Source organism: Homarus americanus, unplaced genomic scaffold (assembly GCF_018991925.1).
Source record: "Homarus americanus isolate GMGI-L3 unplaced genomic scaffold, GMGI_Hamer_2.0 scaffold9741, whole genome shotgun sequence".
In the NCBI taxonomy this organism is placed as follows: domain Eukaryota; kingdom Metazoa; phylum Arthropoda; class Malacostraca; order Decapoda; family Nephropidae; genus Homarus; species Homarus americanus.
The window spans coordinates 5,102-17,851 of record NW_024747359.1 but is presented as its reverse complement, the minus strand read 5'-3'; the positions used below and the strand labels follow the sequence as shown (position 1 = coordinate 17,851).

The following is a 12,750-nucleotide window of genomic DNA, read 5'->3' as shown; positions in this document are numbered from 1 at the left end:
CCAACAATACTCAGTAGCAGCATTTTAAATATACAATGATCAACATTAGATTTCTTGGCATTATGAATGGACAACAGAGAAAGTGGACTTCTCAGTAGGGCACTGAAGCAGACAGAAAGCGGACATCTTAGAAGGGGAACTCGAGAAATTAGTTATAGCGACATGTTTTATGGGCTATTGAGCCTAATATGAATCATCTGATTTTACGTTAGCTAAGATGTATGACTGCTCAATACAGTAAGTCACTGTCAGGCCTTTTGTTTATTCACTATGCATGTTATATTTTTTATTTAAAATGAATACTACATCATTAAATTGATTTTATTATAAAAAGATTAATAAAAGGCTGTTTGAGTGAAAAGGTTTGGGCATAAGAAGATAACCTAGTAATTAATGTACATATTGTACAGAAACCACACTTGGATGGAGATAACAATGATAGTTTCTTCTATTAAAATGCTCTGTTACCGAATGCCAAATATAAATGTTCTCATTCCATTAACGTATCAAATGTTTTTGAAAGGGTTACTCGGCATTCTCAACCTGGGGTGCTGAAATCGAGTTTAGGGGGTGCTGGGAAAAGGCTTCTGTCAAGTGCAGTACGATACTTTAGGGCAGTTAGACTACACATAAGCACCGCATCAGGACCCTCAGAGGTAATGCTGCGGAATGGAAGCGCTGTAACTGAGAAATGTTTTGAAGACGAGACATTCATTCTGAGGTATGTTTTTTTTTTCCATCTTTCCTATAATATTTTCAGGTCATTAAATAGCTTATAGTCTTGTTAAATACCCGTGGATGCTGCAGGTAAGGAATTGAGCGATAACATGTCATAAAATGTAAAATTGTACCATGTCGCCTCAATGAAGTTGTTCAATACAGCTAGACCCCGACTTACGACGGGGTTAGGGACCCAAATCCAGGTCGTAAGTCCGACATAAAAAAAAAAAAAAAAATTAATAAAAAATCTACAATGAAATACAGTACAGTAAAAGTAATAAATAATGAGGAATGGATACAGTACAGTGAAAGTAATAAATAATAAGGAATGGATGGTGTGACTGAGCACTTACCTTTAATGTAGTCAGCTGAATGCACATGAGGCCCCCCATAATTTTCTAATTATACATGAAGACTACATTAACTGGAAACGTATCGGTATAGAAAATGCGTGTCATTTGAAAAACTTTTTTTTTTATAAAAGATCTGCGGCGGTCATAAGTCGAAGCAGTCGTAAGTCGGGGTCTAGCTGTATTACATTCTCTCAGTCACAAGTTTCGCCATGTCTTGTTTACTTTTGGCGGAGTCTGACACCCCCTCACGCTCCATGAGCACCACTTCAAATAGATTCAGACATTGAAGACCCAGATTAACCTGATTCTTTTTCATGAACAAAGTGGGGGTTAGGTCAGGTCAGGTTTTGTTGGTTGGTTGGTATTTTATTTTTGTGATTTATTTAAGAAAAAAAAACCAACTTTTTCCGTTCGAAACATCAAATACCATAGGATTTTTTTTTTTTAGTAATTTTTTTTTAGTATCAAAATAAAGTCTGGTGCAATACTACTTACTCCACCAAAAGAAAACAAGACATGGCGAAACTTGTGACGGAGCGAATGTAATAATATTAAAAAATTAATATCTCGGTTATCCTTAATTTCCGGTGGAAAGATCATAGAAGAAAAAGTCTTAGTCTTAGAAATGTCTAAACATTACGAAATACTTATTAATAACGGCGAAAGAAAGACCAGTGCATGACTATAAATTGCCCAAAAAACCATTTCATCACCAGTCTCAAATCCGTTTCGTCACCACTAACAAACCGTTGGTTGCTGGTGTAATGGCCCCTGTTTCATAAACAGAAGAATTATATAAATGGGTTAATTACATTTGATTTATATACTGATCCACCCCCTGTAGCTTTCCAGTAGCTATGAGGTGACATGTTCAGTGCATGTGATAAAGTGTGCCCACGGGAAGCCGCGTCACATTATGCTGAGTAAGGCATTAAGTAGCCGGCTCCTGGCCACCTAAAGTGGACAGTAGCTTGATATCCTTGACTAGAGGAAGATGTTATTTGAGAGCCGCTGTGGATGGCTCCGTCTTCCCTTGGGGGGGAGGATGACGTGCCTATTCCGTTCTCCCTCGATGGGTCACTACTCAGAGTCACACTCATACTCTTAACTCGAATTGACGTGATTAAACGATCTATTTACATAGCTGCCGTCCTCTCCCTTCACGCTCATAAATAGTGGAAGTTACGGTTGATCTACACTCAGGAATTATATAAACAATACTTTTTAATAAAAGTAGAAACTACAATTGGGTTTCGTTACTAAAGCCCAATATAATACAAATGTACCAATCTGGTTACCTTTAAATTAACCAGCCGGTTCACTGGTACGTATTAGAGTGACAAATTGTAAGTTATTATTTTACACGAATAGAAATTACACATGTATACAGACGACTCTACAAGTATTGTGTTAGTATTATACATAAATATTAATTATTTAATAAAGATAACAATTGAAACACTGATAAATAATCAAAATACAGAACAAATGAAGGTGATTTCTTCTTCATTAATTTGCAATTACAACTAGTTGCTGAGCACAAGCTAAAATCATGCACAAGAAAAGCAAATCCGGACAAACAAGTTCATCTCTGGTAGCTGTGGGATGAATATGAAGGAAAAAAATATCACACTTCTAATTTCCTATAAAGTTGTCAGTCTTCCAAGCTTGCACGAGTAATAACAATGTTTTTATTTATTTTTTTTTAATTTTAGTTTTTCACATTGTTTAAGTGAGATGATTGCAGGTGTATTAACGATGTTTTTATTTTTGTTTCGTTTGTCTTTAATAAATTGTTTAACTGAGATGCCGAGGGATAATTTCGTAGAACAATTTTGTAAACTAGGTGTTTTGATTATTTTCTATTCAAAGCAACAGTTATTTGGACAAATTTAGTGAAATTTTCATGCATATATTGATGTATTAATTACGTAAGAATTTTCTGGAATGTATTGCCCTTGAAATGGTGATGGGAATGAACGCGGTGATGAAATGAGCACACCCCTTTGTTTAATATGGCGAGGTCTGGGAGGGTTGGCTAGGTAGGTTTATTTGGTTGGTTAGGTCAGGTTCTATTATGTTCACTATTATTCATTTCCGACAGAAATGCATACAGATGTATTTTGAATGAATTTGACCTTCAAAATTGTTGCAAATTCATTTTTTTTAGTTATGACCCCCCTACCCCAAACAATAATGGGGGACCCTGTGGGAACCGGGGGTTTTGGGTGGCGGAAAACTAAAAAACTTGTGATTTGCGCCAGTTTTGAAGGTCAAATTCTTTCAACACATATAGGAAAAACATATTTTTCATCACTAAAATATGCATCCTAACCTAACCTAGGTAAATGATACTTTTACAACATTTTCTGGTCGGGGCAAAAAACACAAGGTTTGAAGCACTTAGGGCACAACTAAACTTAAAAATTCTAGAGATACATCCTCTTACCGGTTAAAAGGGGCCAGCAAGTCAAAATAGCGGAAATCACACCAGTTACACAAAGCCGCCATATTGCAACTAAAAATCTTTCATAGTGGACGATGGGTAATTCAAACAAAAACGAACTTGATTGGCCAGAAATGAAGCAGGTGGTATGCATTCTGAAATGGCTAATTATGATTGGTCATGGGCAAAGCAGTCCAACACATACACAACTGGATTTCTAAAAATGACAGCCGGCCACCTGATAATGGTGATATGTCAAGGTTAATTTCCTAACCAAAACTTTCGAGTGCCATAAAGTATCTTCATTATGCATTTGTGACAGAAATATCATAGAAGAAAATTGTCTTAAAATTTTCTGTAGAATTCACATATGTTGCCAGATTTATCATAAAGAATTATAGGACTAAAGTTAAATACCCAATCTTGTATACTGGTGATGAATGAGTTCGAGGTAGAGTGAAGACTTCAGTATCAAGTCAACCCTGACCCAGGCTAACATACTACTGTACAAGTATTGAAATATTTCATTAATTGTAGACACAGTATACTATGATTAATATATTACCAGTAAAAATATTGACAGCTAAAAGAGAAATCTTCCTCGAGTGTCAAACAACCCTTACTGTAACGTGAGTTATGGGTGATAAAAATGAAGATATACTAAATCAATAGAATTACAGTATCAAATGTATCTTCTATATTAGTGGCAAATGAGTGGGTTAGATTTAAGTTGGCCTAAAGATATCAACAAAATCGAAGGGATATTTCTATAGTAAGACCTTCCTCTAAATTTACACAAGATTCATGAATGGGTTTTAAAATTGGTGGTCTGATTTTGGTAAACAAGTGATTATATATATATATAAATATATATATATATATATATATATATATATATATATATATATATATATATATATATATATATATATATATATTTATTTATTTTTGGGAGTATGAATGTCCAAACACCAAATCTGTCCTCGTCCATCAACAAAATTTATCATATACTGAATGTGATGATTATTTTTTTTGACTATACTAGAAGTATTGCAGCATATTTGGAATTGCAATTATGTTAGTAGTCAACACTAATTTAACCTAGGGGCTTGCTTAGGGCACCCACCCCCTTCTCAAGAAAATGCTAGTAATATCCGTGAGCATTGCTTACGCTTCTTGAATGCAAAACGAGATAATTCCTCATGAGGGAAGCCCACGTAAAACAATCTTGAATATGGCCCAATGTCTCGTACGAGTTTCGTAAGTAGCTTATAGGTTAATGGTAACGTGGTTTAGTTTAGTCTTCTTATTTTATTTATTTACATTGATCAGCCATATTTTGAGGACTGAAGGAGCAGGCTAGTTGGTGGGACAGCACTGCTGGGAGCTCTGCTTCTGATGAGGGGAATTCATCTCTTCATCATTGAAAGATGGCTGGTGATGATAGAGTTGTTGACGAGGAATATGGCTGTTAAGTAGTAAGGGGATGGCCCATTTGTTTCTATGGTAATGTTGGTTGCCCGCTGCTAGATGCAAGATTTAACAGGTGTAAAAAAATTAATAAATAATAATGGAATCAAATGTTATTTACAATGTTTGAAAATGACAAGATCAGTAAGGCACTCATATCACCACAATACTCTCTCCACCAGGCACTTACACACCACACCATGCAATTAAACTTTTCAGCCATCATAACACACTATGAAAAAAATTATGAGATCAGGTAAACAGAATCTAGTCATGGGTAGTGCCATTACATAAGAACATAAGGAGTCTGCAATAGGCCAGATGGCCTGTGCATGGCAGCTCCTGTCGAGTTACTACCACACTCGATCATCCATGATTCTATCTAGCCTCCTTTAAAAACTCTCCAGCACTTACTACAAAGCTGCTAAGCTTGTTCCACTCGTCCACCACCTTATTTGTGAACCAGTTCCTTCCTATCTCCCTCCTAAACCTAAACTTATCTAACTTACACCCATTGCTACGAGTCCTATCCTGCTCGGATATTATAAGAACTTTATCTATATCGCCTTTATTGATTTCTTTCACCCACTTAAATACTTCTATCATATCTCCCTGCACTCTTCATCTTTCTAGGGAATGCAGGTTTAGTTTCTTTAACCTATCTTGATATGGAAGGTTTCTAAGTCCCGGAAACATTTTCGTCATTCTTCGCTGCACCGACTCCAGTGAATTGATATCCATTCTATAATAAGGGCACCAGAACTGAACTGCATAATCGAGGTGCGGCCTGACTAATGCAAGATATAGTTGCAATAAGACCTCTGCACTCTTATTACTTACACTTCTAGATATAAAACCTAATACTCTGTTTGCCTTATTTCGAACATTAACGCACTGTTTTCTAAGCCGTAGGTCCAGGCTTACAAGTGCCCCTCGGTCTCTTTCACAAGTCGACCTTGCTAGGTTGATGTTGTTAAGGCTGTTTCCGTAACTTAAAACTTGATCTTCTGTTCAGCATCCTTCTATTACTTTCTTCCTCACCTTCTCTTGTAGCAGACCCTTTCTGACAGTGATTGTGCTGCATCATATATCTTGGAAAATAAAAAAAAATCTTCAATCAGCAGGTCATTAAACTGCATTGAAATAACTAATTAGAAAATTAAATAATCAGTAAAATAGTGTCATCAAACTATTCAGTTGAACTATGCGAAATCATCATGAAGTCAATACAATATACTGTAGGTGGACAGACAGATCAAAGAATAACCCCACAAGACAATATATTACCAGAACATGAGAATAAAATATAATCAGTTTATTTAAAATAATGCCACACTTTATCAACAACTACTTACAACATTTAATTGTGTTCAGCATCCTTCCACTACTTTCTTCCTCAAAATCGGTTATATTAGACCATCTCTGCTCATAATAGGGCATCTTTTAAGGCAGCTGCATCATGTATCTTAGAAATAAAAAAAATCTTCAATCAGCAGGTCATTAAACTGTTTTGAAATAACTAATTAGAAAATTATATAATCAATAAAATAGTGTCATCAAACTTTTCAGTTGAACTATGCGAAATCATCATGAAGTCAATACAGGCACATACTGTACGTATATTTGAAGCTGCATCACAAATTTTATTTCTAATCCAAGGAGCCTGTAAATAGCGCTTCATATAGGTGGACAGACAGACCAAAGAATAACCCCACAAGACAATATATTACCAGAACATGAGAATAAAATATAATTAGTTTATTAAAAATAATGACACTTTATCGACAACAACTTACATTTAATTATGTGTTCAGCATCCTACCACTACTTTCTTCCTCAAAATCTGTTATATTAGACCATCTCTGCTCATAATAGGGCATCTTTTAAGGCAGCTGCATCATATACCTTGGAAAATAAAAAAAATCTTCAATCAGCAGGTCATTAAACTGTATTGAAATAACTAACTAGAAAAATAAATAATCAGTAAAATAGTGTCATCAAACTATTCAGTTGAACTATGCGAAATCATCATGAAGTCAATACAATATACTGTAGGTGGACATACAGACCAAAGAATAACCCCAAAACACAATATATTACCAGAACATGAGAATAAAATATAATCAGTTTATTTAAAATAATGCCACACTTTATCGACAACTACTTACAACATTTAATTGTGTTCAGCATCCATCCACTACTTTCTTCCGCAAAATCTGTTACATTAGACCATCTCTGCTCATAATAGGGCATCTTTTAAGGCAGCTGCATCATGTATCTTAGAAATAAAAAAAATCTTCAATCAGCAGGTCATTAAACTGTATTGAAATAACTAATTAGAAAATTAAATAATCAGTAAAATAGTGTCATCAAACTATTCAGTTGAACTATGCGAAATCATCATGAAGTTAATACAGGCACATACTGTACGTATATTTGAAGCTGCATCACAAATTTTATTTCTAATCCAAGGAGCCTGTAAATAGCGCTTCATATAGGTGGACAGACAGACCAAAGAATAACCCCACAAGACAATATATTACCAGAACATGAGAATAAAATATAATCAGTTTATTTAAAATAATGCCACACTTTATCGACAACTACTTACAACATTTAATTATGTGTTCAGCATCCTTCCACTACTTTCTTCTGCAAAATCGGTTATATTAGACCATCTCTGCTCATAATAGGGCATCTTTTAAGGCAGCTGCATCATGTATCTTAGAAATAAAAAAAATCTTCAATCAGCAGGTCATTAAACTGTTTTGAAATAACTAATTAAAAAATTATATAATCAGTAAAATAGTGTCATCAAACTTTTCAGTTGGAATATGCAAAATCATCATGAAGTCAATACAGGCACATACTGTACGTATATTTGAAGCTGCATCACAAATTTTATTTCTGATCCAAGGAGCCTGTAAATAGCGCTTCATATAGGTGGACAGACAGACCAAAGAATAACCCCACAAGACAATATATTACCAGAACATGAGAATAAAATATAATTAGTTTATTTAAAATAATGACACACTTTATCGACAACAACTTACATTTAATTATGTGTTCAGCATCCTTCCACTACTTTCTTCCTCAAAATCTGTTATATTAGACCATCTCTGCTCATAATAGGGCATCTTTTAAGGCAGCTGCATCATATACCTTGGAAAATAAAAAAATCTTCAATCAGCAGGTCATTAAACTGTATTGAAATAACTAACTAGAAAAAAAAAATCAGTAAAATAGTGTCATCAAACTATTCAGTTGAACTATGCAAAAAAAATCAGTAAAATAGTGTCATCAAACTATTCAGTTGAACTATGCAAAATCATCATGAAGTCAATACAATATACTGTAGGTGGACATACAGACCAAAGAATAACCCCAAAACATAATATATTACCAGAACATGAGAATAAAATATAATCAGTTTATTTAAAATAATGCCACACTTTATCGACAACTACTTACAACATTTAATTGTGTTCAGCATCCATCCACTACTTTCTTCCGCAAAATCTGAAAAAAATTTATCCAAATACTGTATTCAGTTGAACTATGCAAACGTCATACATATCCAATAAAACTAATATAACTAAGTAAAGCCAAAATACACAACAGTACTGTATTAAAATTGCTAAAGCTTGTGCGAGGTAAACTTGCTTGACACATACGCTATATTCAGCAAGTAACTTGTCTTCAAGAAAAAAAGTCACAGAAACACCTGAAAAAATAATTGCATTTTTACATAAAACAAGAATAAAAGAAAAACTTTCTTCAGTAATGTCTTCAGTGCCATGCATGTTCAACAATTACAAACCATAAGTCTGTTTTAGCCAATGCTATTTCATCACCAAGAATGAAACTCGTTTTCTTTAAAAACTATATTTAAATCACACCAACTTTCCTATATTTTTTACACAACAAAATAAAAAAATATTCAAAAGAGGATTAACAAAAGCAAATAAATCAAGCATCAACAATATACTGTATACAGTACACATCCCAATTACCTGCTAAACACCTCACACACAAAATGTATCCTGTCCCCAAGTAAGCATAGTTGCAGCACATTCTGAAAAACAAAAACGTGTTTTACATTTATCCACTAGAATAAACCAATCTAATCATTTCTTCAATGTCTTCAGGGCCATGCATGGTCAACATTACAAACCAAAGTCTGTTTTAGCCATTGCAATTTCATCACAGAGATTAAATTATATACAGTATTACCCCGCTTTAGTTTTTTGCGGTACCTTGCCAGAACCGGACTTTCACTTTCCGTTGCATTTACTCATATACGCGTGAAGTATAATTTTTTTTTATTTAGCTCATAAAATTCATACAAATTACCCGGCCAGAATATATTTACATTGCTGAATTTCTACAATATGATGATCATTTTGAATATAAACATCATGGATTTTGCATTAAACATACAAATTTTAGATCCAATGTAATAATTTGGTTTACACAAAGCAAATATTTTATCTTTTGTGCAAAATATATGACATTTACATTCAAAATATTCACTGACCTGCAAGGAATCCAGAAATGTCAATTATATTATCCTAACTTTAGTCTGAGGTATTATTTATCACTAAAAGTTAAAATCTAGTTTTTCACCCAACATTTCTCTGGTAGAAAGGGAAGGTGGGGGGGAGGGTTGGGACTGACTGACCATCTGGTGTGGTTGGAAGAGGGGGAGTACAGTAATTTTGATTGACAGATAGTGTCCAGAAGAATATTTTTTTTATTAACTGAAGATATTTGTTTTAGCTCATAAAATTCATACAAATTACTGGACCAGAATATAATTTACATTGCTCAATTTTTACAATATGATGACCATTTTGAATATAAACATCATGGATTTTGCATTAAACATACAAATTTTAGATCTAATGTAATAATTTGGTTTACACAAAGCAAGTATTTTATCTTTTGTGCAAAATATATGAAGTTTACATTCAAAATATTCCTGACCTGCAGGAATCCAGAAATGTCAATTATATTATCCTAACTTTAGTCTGAGGTATTATTTATCACTAAATGTTAAAATCTAGTGTTTCACCCAATCATTTCTCAGAGAGGTAGGGGCCAGTGAGCTGGGAAGAGGGGGTGGATTTGAGTCCATTATTTGAATGGACATTAACCTGGCGACTGTATTTCTCTTAAATATTAATTGTGTGAGCATACCATCATAAAATTAAGATGTTATTTTTACTACAACATAGGTATTGTGTCAGAAAAAGTGGAGTTTGGGGGTCAGGCCAGTCTCTATTGGAATTAATCCCATGTTCTGTTGTTCACTTTACACGGTTTTCACTTTCCGCCGTACCCTGTGGGTTCAATTGACCGCGTAAATCAGGGTACTACTGTATATATATTTTAAATCTAATATAAAATGACATCAAAGTAATTTACTGTTTAATAATTCTCAGCACAATATCTTTCTTGAAAACTTGAAATTGATACTAAGGTATTGTACCATACACTGCATATACTTACTGAAATTAGTGAAACCTTCGGTGAAGAAAGAGTAAGTTGGTTATGTATTAAACCTGAAAATAAAATAAACATATATTAATCCAAAGATTATAAAAAATAAATATAGTTCCTACATTAATAACCTTAGAATCTTCATTATCCACACAATTGTTAGGACGGGGAAAGAAGATTGAAATCATCATTGTGAAATTGCTGTGAATATTCTGAGTGCAAATCACCATTAGAGTCTTCAACCGACTTGGTCCCTAATGCAATAAAATACGACGAGAACAATCCCCATCAAAATGCCTTTACAAAATTTAATACTGTACAAACTATTCACTTAAATTTTAAGTTACAGGTACTTAATCATGAGAAGGAAAGAAGCATGTTAATAAGGCATCAATATATATAACATATATTTACTGAACACATATATTTAACTTTACCTTAAAATCATGTCTACTTTAGCAGAAATCTCATCTATGCACTTAACAGGCATACCACAACCTGCAAATAAAAACTGGGGTTACATATTTATAAACAACAAAACACACTAGTATCATATTAATAACTTCAGTGCCATGCATGTTCAACAATTACAAACCAGAAGTCTGTGTTAGCCATTGCTATTTCATCACCAAGAATGAAACTCCTTTCTTTAAAAACTATATTTAAATCACACCAAATTTCCTTTTTTTACTCAAAATGAAAAAAAAATATTCAAAAGAGGATTAACAAAAGCAAATAAATCAAGATCAACAATGTACTGTATACAGTACACATCCCAATTACCTGCTAAACACCTCACATACAAAATGTATCTTGCCCCCAAATAAGCATAGTTGCAGCACATTCTGGAAAAAAAAGGGGGGTTTTACATGTATCCACTAGAATAAACCAATCTAATCATCTCTTCAATGTCTTCAGGGCCATGCATGGTCAACATTACAAACCAAAGTCTGTTTTAGCCATTGCAATTTCATCACCAAGAGTAAATTATATATATATTTTTAAATCTAATATAAAATGACATCAAAGTAATTTTCTGTTTATTAATTCTAAGCACAATATCTTTCTTGTAAACTTGACATTGACACTAAGGTATTGTACCATACACTGTATATACTTACCGAAATTAGTGAAACCTTCGGTGAAGAAAGAGTAAGTTGGTTATGTATTAAACCTGAAAATAAAATATAATATATATTAATCCAAAGATTATAAAAAATAAATTTAGTTCCTGCATTAATAACCTCAGAATCTTCATTATCCACACAATTGTTAGGACGGGAAAGAAGATTGAAATCATCATTCTAAAATTAATTTAAACTGAAATTGTTGTGAATAATTTAACATTCTGGTTGTAAATCACCACTAGAGTCTTCAACTGACTTGGTCCCTAATGCAATAAAATATGACAAGAGAACAATCCCCATCAAAATACCTTTACAAAGTTTAATACTGTACAAACTATTCACTTAAATTTGAAGTTACGGGTACTTAATCATCAGGGAATGAAAGAAGCATGTTAATAAGGCATCAATATATAAAACATATATTTACTGAACACATATATTTAACTTTACCTTAAAATCAGGTCTACTTTAGCAGAAATCTCATCTGCGAGTTAGCAGGCATACCACAATCTAGAAATAAAAACTGGGGTTACATATTTATAAACAATAAAACATACTATTATCATATTAATATCTTCAGTGCCATGCATGTTCAACAATTACAAACCAGAAGTCTGTTTTAGCCATTGTTAATACATTGTAAGTCTAAAGCCTTAAAGGATTTTTGGCCAAAAGTACTTTTTCTCTCTGAACTAAAATTTAATGTGCCTAACTATTTAAGTACATCCAGAATAATACACAAGCACCAAGAAATGACCTCGAAAACCCATAAGTGGCGAGTAATTAGCATTGCAAAAGTAATTAAAATATTCTAAAAATCATTTGAACATTTTCTAAAAGCCATTTGAACAAGTTATAATCAAGATATCAAATTTTGGTTAACAGATCCTTAAGCAGCACATTCAGGAGTACCTATACTGAAATTTTGAACAAAATCCATTTTTGGCCGAAAATGACAAAATTGTAAGTCTATAGCCTTAAAGCATTCTCAAAATCATTTGAAAACATTTTCAAAAGCTTATTTGAACGTTATAATTAAGATATCACCTTGTTAATAGATCTTACAGCATTATTCAGGAGTACCTATACTGAAATTTCTTGAACAAAAATCCATTTTTGCCGGAAATGA

At 33.3% G+C, this 12,750-nt stretch overlaps 1 long non-coding RNA gene across 4 annotated transcripts; it reads right to left on the bottom strand.

Annotated features, from left to right (window-relative positions):
• Positions 1 to 5,687: 5,687 nt before the first annotated feature.
• Positions 5,688 to 12,223, bottom strand: LOC121879582. 4 transcript variants are annotated; one of them, XR_006091372.1, is made up of 13 exons: positions 12,072 to 12,213; positions 11,616 to 11,668; positions 11,278 to 11,339; positions 10,932 to 10,992; positions 10,504 to 10,556; positions 9,006 to 9,067; positions 8,464 to 8,511; positions 8,046 to 8,154; positions 7,601 to 7,712; positions 7,158 to 7,267; positions 6,786 to 6,894; positions 6,345 to 6,454; positions 5,688 to 6,080 (listed from the first exon to the last, which is right to left on the bottom strand). It is a non-coding gene; the product is annotated as an uncharacterized LOC121879582 (long non-coding RNA). The 4 variants fall into 4 exon arrangements; XR_006091373.1 differs by having other exon boundaries at positions 7,604 to 7,712; positions 8,464 to 9,067; positions 12,072 to 12,223; XR_006091371.1 differs by having other exon boundaries at positions 8,464 to 9,067; positions 12,072 to 12,214.
• Between the last annotated feature and the right edge of the window lie 527 nt (positions 12,224 to 12,750).